At 38.5% G+C, this 7,288-nt stretch overlaps 1 pseudogene; it reads left to right on the top strand.

Moving 5' to 3' along the window:
• The first annotated feature begins 1 nt into the window (after position 1).
• On the top strand, positions 2–919 carry LOC102831894 (annotated as a pseudogene).
• The last annotated feature ends 6,369 nt before the right edge of the window (positions 920–7,288 follow it).

Raw genomic sequence — 7,288 nt, 5'->3', positions numbered from 1 at the left:
TATCGATTACATTGATAGTAAATTTGAGGACTACCTAAATGCAGAATCTCGAGTGAACAGACGTCAGATGCCGGGCAACAGAGTGCAGTGTTGTTTTTACTTCATTGCTCCCTGAGGACATGGACGTAAACCACTGGATATTGAGTTTATGAAGCGTTTACATGAAAAAGTGAGTATCATCCCCCTTATTGCCAAAGCAGATATATTCACAACAGAGGAGTGCCAACAGTTTAAAAAACAGATAATGAAAGAAAGTCAAGAACATAAAATTAAAATATATGAGTTTCCAGAAACAGATGATGAAGGAGAAAATAAGCTTGTTAAAAAGATAAAGAACCGTTTACCTCTTGCTGCGGTAGGTAGTAATACTATCATTGAAGTTAATGGCAAAAGAGTCAGAGGAAGGCAGTATCCATGGGGTGTTAGTGAAGTTGAAAATGGTGAGCATTGTGATTTTACAATTCTAAGAAATATGTTGATAAGGACACATATGCAAAACTTGAAAGATGTCACTAATAATGTACACTATGAGAACTACAGAAGCAGAAAGCTGGCAGCTGTGCCTTATAAAGGAGTTGACAACAACAAGAATAAAGGACAGCTTACAAAGAGCCCTCTGGCATAAATGGAAGAGGAAAGCAGGGAGCATGTCGCCAAGATGAAGAAGATGAAGATGGAGCAGGTGTTTGAGATCAAGGTCAAAGAAAAAGTTCAGAAACTGAAAGATTCTGAAGTTGAGCTCCAACGGCGTCATGAGCAAATGAAAAAGAACTTGGAAGCACAGCACAAAGAATTAGAGGGAAAACGTCGTCAGTTTGAGGATGAGAAAGCAAACTGGGAAGCTCAGCAGCATATAATAGAACAGCAGAACTCTTCGAGAACCTTGGAAAAGAACAAGAAGAAAGAGAAGATCTTTTAAACCCCCTCTATTGACCACCAGTGAGTATTAGTTGCCAATATGCCAGCTTGGACATCAGTGTTTGTTGGGTCCGTTTGACCAATTTGCACCAGTTTTATCCAAAATGATGGATTTAACAGCATGACAAAAATTATTTTTGTTGTTGTTGTTCTTGGAGATTAAGATGCCTTGATTTGTCTAAGGTTATTGTGTACTTAGAAAGTAACAACCCTAATTACCTTTCCTACGTTTTTCTTTTTTTTTGATTAAACAGATGTTTCAGTTTAATGCAAGAGAACATTTTACTGTTGTACAATCATGTTCTGGTGGTTTGATTGTTTACAGGATATCCAAAATAAAAGGACTCTGGAAGGTTTTCATTGATGATAAATTGCCATAATAGGATGCAAACTATGCTTCTCTATGATAATTATAATACAAAAGTTCCATTCAGTGCAGCGTATACAATGATGTAATTTAGTCTAACACAGTTGATCCTATTTTTGACACTTCCATTGATTAAAAATACACATGGAAAAAAAAAAAACACTATATGCTTACAATGTACCTAGAGCTTTTTTATAACAACCATTTTTTGTTTATTTGTTTGGATTCTTTAAATATATATTATTCTCATTTAGTACCCTTTTTAGCCAAAATCTCATTATTGCTTCATTTTTGTAATAACATTTAATTTAGATATTTTCCATATATTAGCCCTGCTAAAATAGAATATAGCATCTTTCATATGGTAGAACCAACAAGGAAACTTTCCTTTAACTCCCTTTGTTACACTTAAGGTTAAGTAGCAGGGGGGAAATGCATTTATAGATCAATTCTAGGCAAAATTGTGAAGCTAACGACCAACCTGTTTCTACCTATGTGCAGTCTCTTTACTAGAAATGGGAATCATGGCCTCTTAAAGGGAGTTGGGGGAGGCACCATTCTGCATTTAGCTGTATTCATATATTGCATTTCTGTATTTTTTTGTTTGTACTGTAAAAATTCACATAATAAACAATGTTGCGATGTGAAAAAAAAAAAAAAGAATATCATACAGGAAGAAAGCAAAAGGTCACTAAAAATCCAGGAAAGAAAGGAAAGACCAAAGGATATGTCAGAAGAAACTCTGAAACTTGCTCTTGAAGCTAATAGAAGAAATGATTAAGTAAAATAGTTGAGCAGAAAATTTCAAAGGGTAGCTCAAGAAGTCAAAGTAAATAAAGTATTGTAATGAAATGTACAAAGACCTAGAGTTAGAAAACTAAAAGGGAAGAACAGATTCAGTATTTCCCAAGCTGAAAGAACTGAAGTCTCAAATTGTAATATTGAGGAATTATATGAGCAAAATATCAAACAGCTGAGGAAGCATCAAAAGAAGATGGGAGGAAGACAATGCAAAAGTCACTGTGACCAAAAAAAAAAGGTTGATGTTCAACCATTTCAAGAGGCAGCATATGATGAAAAACTGATGGTATTAAAGGAAGAAGTCCAAGCCACACTGAAGGCATTGGCCAAAAACAAGGCTCCAGAAGTTGATGGAATACCAATTGAAATGTTTCAACAACCTGATGTAGCCCTGGAAGCACTTAGTACTCTGTGCCAAGAAATTTGGATAAGAATTATCTGGTCAACTGATTGGAAGAGATCCATATTTGTACCCACTCCAAAGAAAGCTGACCCTACAGAAGGAGGAAATTAATAAACAATACCATTAATATCACTAACAAGCAAAATTTTGCTGACGATAACTCAAAAACAGTTGTAGCAGTACATCAACAGGGAGCTGCCAGAAATTCAAGCCACATTCAGAAAATGACAGGGAACAAGAGATATCATTGCTGGCATCAGATGGATCTTGGCTAAAAGTAGAGAATACCAGAAAGATGTTTACTTATGTTTTATTAACTATGCAAAAGCATTAGACTGTGTGTATCATAACAGACTATGGTTAATATTTCAAAGAATGGGAATTCCTGAACACTTAATTGTGCTCATGTGAAACTGGTACATAGACCAAGAGACAGTCATGGGAACAGAACAAGGGGATACTGAGTGGTATAAAGTTAGGAAATTGTATTTTGGAGTTGTATCCTTTCACATAATCTTTGTGCTGAGTAAATAATGTGAGAAGCAGGACTCTACAAAGAAGAACATGGCATCAGGATAGGAAGAAGGGTCATTATCCAGCAATAAGCAGATGACATAACCTTGCTCGCTGAAAATGAGGAGGACTTGAGGCACTTGCTGATAAAGATCAAATAACACAGCTTTCAAGAAACTCTTAAAAGTATTAAAGAGCCTAGGTGTCACTTTGAGGAGGAAGGTGCACTTCAACCAAGTCATAGTATTTCCATGCCTTGCATGCGAAAGCTGGACAAAGACTAAGGAAGACTAGAGAAGAATTCATGCCATTGAATTATGGTGTTGGCAAAGAATATTGAATGGACTACCAGAAGAACACACAAATTTGTCTTGGAAGAAGTACAACCAGAATGCCCCAAAGAATTGAAGATGGCAAGACTTCATCTCACATGGTTTGGACATGTTATCCGAAGGGACCAGTCCCTGGAAAAGGACAACATGCTTAGTAAAGGATCATTGAAAAAGAGGAAGACAACCAATGAGATCAATCGACACAGTGGCAGCAACAATTGACTCAAACATAATATCAATTGTGAGGATGGTTCAGGACTGGACAGTAGTTTGTTTTGTTGTGCATAGGGTCACTATGAGTTGAAGCTGATTCTATGGCACCTAATGGTAACATCAAGCATCATTATACCACAGAACAAGGTGTTGGTGCTGGGTCTCCCCAGGGGAGTTTGAACACCAGTTCAGCCATCCTCCTATTGGATTTCCCTTCCTGGGAACCAAACTTCCCCCAACAACCTTCTCTTTGGCTCCTTTGACTACAGGTAAGGAACTCTCCTACCTGCTGTCATCTTCAGAAACCAACTCTATCTGTAGGCTAGTGCTAGGGATACAGAATGTTAGGGGTGGGAGGACTGAACACTGGCCAGGAAACCTGATGTTTCTTCCTCTCTGCAGACAAAACTCAGGGGCCTGAGGCTGGAGCAAGGACTCTCCTTTCTTGAGAAACTACTATCTGGCAGTGGTTGTGTAGCACTGAATCAGTTCATAGCAACCCCGTATAGGGTTTTTGAAGCTATAAAACTTTATGGGGTCTTAGGCACTCTGAGACAGTTAATGTCATTCTCCTCCTTCTTAGCCACATGGGTGATGCTTGCATTTCAAGGCTTCAGATTAGAGTTGAATCAACTTTCACTTCTTCTTGAACCTAATAAATAGTTAGCTTTTATGCATCAAGGACGGCAACTCGAATTGATGTGATTGATGATCAATCACAAGACCCCCACTTGAAAATATTTACAGTATGTTTTAGAAATATTGTGTTAGTCAGGTTGTATCAGGAGATAAGGAATTGATGTTAAGAAGGTTTGAAATTTGATAAAGTTTTGTAAACATTCTTCCCTACCCCTGCCCTTCTCTTTGATGTGAACCTTTGTCTACTCCACCAAATAAAAACTCACTGCTTCCCCTACAAGCCAGGGCACACACCAGTCTCCTGTAGGCTGCCACATAAACCTACTTTGCAAAATGAGATTATTCTTTCATAAAATTTTTGTTTTAATTTCAAAAAAAAAAAAAACTTTATGGGGGCAGAAAGCCTTGTTTTTCTCCCTTGGAGCAACTTCTGGATTTGAACTGCAGACATTGTGGTGAGTAGTCCAGTTTGTAATCCATTACATTACCAGGGCTGCCTGAGAGAAGATAATGTTTTTATTCCACTAGTAAGAAAATTGGGTCTTAGAGAGGTTGAGTAACTTTTTAAGGTCATGTGAGCAAACCATTTGTTGTTAGGTACCATCAAGTCAACTCTGATTCATAGCAACCCTATGCACACAGAACAAAACACTGCCCAATCCTATGGTATCCTCACAATAATTGGTACGCTTGAGTCCATTGTTGCTGCCACTGTGTCAACCCATTTTATTGAGAGTCTTCTTCTTTTTCACTAACCTCCACCTTACCAAGCATGATGGTCTTCTCCAGGGACTGGTCCCTCCTGAAAACATGTCCAAAGCATGAGAGATGAAGTCTCACCATCCTGACTTCTAAGGAGCACTCCAGCTGTACTCTTCCAAGACAGATTCGTTTGTTCTTCTGGCAGTCCATGGTACCTTCAATATTCTTCTCTAACACCACAACTCAAACACATCAATTCTTCTACAGTCTTCCTTATTCATGATCCAATTTTCACATGCCTATAAGGCTATTGAAAATACCATAACTTGGGTCAGGCTCACCTTAGTCCTCAAACTGATATGTTTGCTCTTGTACACGTCAAAGAGATCTTGTGCAGCAGATTTGCCTAATGCAGTAGTACATTGTTTAATCTCTTGGCTGCTGCTTACATGAGTGTTGATGGTGGATCCAAGCAAAATGAGGTCTTGAACAACTTCAATCTTTTCTCCAATTAATATGATGCTATTTATTAGTCCAATTGTGAGGCTTTTTGTTTTCTTTACATTGGGGTGCAACCCATACTGAAGACTATGGTCTTTGATCTTCATTATTGTTTCTTCTTTTGGCAGTCCATGGTACATACTTTCAATATTCATCTCTAAAAAACACAACTCAAATGCATCAGTTCTTCTATGGCCTTCCTTATTCATTATCCACCTTTCACATACATATGAGGTGATTGCTAATATCATATACAAATTGAATATAGAATAAATGTTGAATGGGTTGCAGAGCTGGGAGGAAGAAGCTCAGGCAGAAAAAAAGAAATGTGAGAAAAAAAAAAAAAAAGAGTTGGCCTTATAGTTTGCAGGGCCTTTCCCCATTCAGGAATTGCTCAGCCCACGTAGGAATTTCACAGAGCCATGGAATCCTCTAGCTCTGCGTCATATCATCTACCCCTCAGCCTTGGGTTGAACAGTTCTTCCCATATCCAAACTCTTCTCTTCTCAAAGATCCCCACAAAGGAAAATGCTTCAGCTATTCTTCCATGTTATTAGTGTCAACAATTTATGCTTTTTGCTCTTAGGAAATTTCTGACTCCTATATTTCCCATGTTTTACAAAAAAAATTAATGTCGTTGGTTGGTAAATGTCATCAAGTTAGTTCTGACTCATAGCAACTCTATAGGATTTCTGAGGAGTGGCTGGTGGATTTGCACTGCTGACATTATAGTTAGCAGTCCAGTGCTTACTCTACAATGCCACACCAGGGCTCCAAAGAACATTATCAGACTTAATTTTTTTGGAGTAACTTTAGCTTTATAGAAAATATAAGCAGAATGTTTAAACAGCTCACAAATATATCCTCTTTGCCTCCTCCATAGTGTGCCGTATGTGCCTTGGAGTTGGTTCTGACTCACAGCGCCCCGGCATAGGGTTTCTGAGGCTAGAAATCTTTACATGAGCAGAAAGCCTTCTCTTTCCCCTGCGGAAGGGCTGGTAGTTTCCAAGTGCTGACCTTGAGGCTAGCAGTCCAACTTGTAACCACTACACTACCAGAGCTCCTTAGACTTCCCCTTATTATTAACAACTTGCATTGGTGTACATTTGTTACAACTGATGAACCACTTTTGATGCATTATTCCTAACTAAAGTCCAAGTTTATACCATGGGGCTTCAAAACATTTGGGGAGAAATTCTACTCCTTAATTCCAATATTCTATAAACATTTTCAAGCTCCTTGGCATTAGTGTTCACTCTTTATGTGTACAGTACAATAGTTTTTGACAAACGTACAATATCATATATTCACCATTATAGTATCAGAATAGTTTCACAGTCCTAAAAATTGATTGCTCTTCACCTATTCATCCCTCCTCATTTCTCCCCAGCCCCATTCCCCAAAGCACTGTCGTTGTTAGGTGCCATCGAGTCAGTACCTACTCATAGTGACCCTATGCACAACAACAAAACACTGTCTGGTCCTGTGCCACCCTAACACTCATTGCTACGCCCATTGCTTCTGCCATTGTGCCAATCCTTCTCATTGGGAGCCTTCCTCTTTTTCTCTGACCATTCACTTTATCAAACATGATGTCCTTCTCCAGGGACTGGTCCCTCCTGACAGTATGTCCAAAGTATGAGAGACAAAGTCTGGCCATCCTGTCTTCCAAGGAGCATGCTAGCTATACTTCTTTCAATACAGATCTGCTTGTTCTTTTGGCAATCCATGGTACTTTTGATATTCTCCTCCAACACCGTAACTGAAATGCATCAATTTTTCTACAGTCTTCTTTATTCACTGTCCAACTCTCCCATGTATATGAGGTTATTGAAAATACCATGGCTTGAGTCAGGTGCACTGTCATCCTCAAACTGACATCTTTGCTCTTAAATACTT

This window comes from Chrysochloris asiatica, unplaced genomic scaffold, assembly GCF_000296735.1.
Source record: "Chrysochloris asiatica unplaced genomic scaffold, ChrAsi1.0 scaffold00130, whole genome shotgun sequence".
Lineage (NCBI taxonomy): Eukaryota > Metazoa > Chordata > Mammalia > Afrosoricida > Chrysochloridae > Chrysochloris > Chrysochloris asiatica.
Note: the sequence above shows the minus strand (reverse complement) of the source record. Positions and strands in the feature narration are given on the sequence as shown.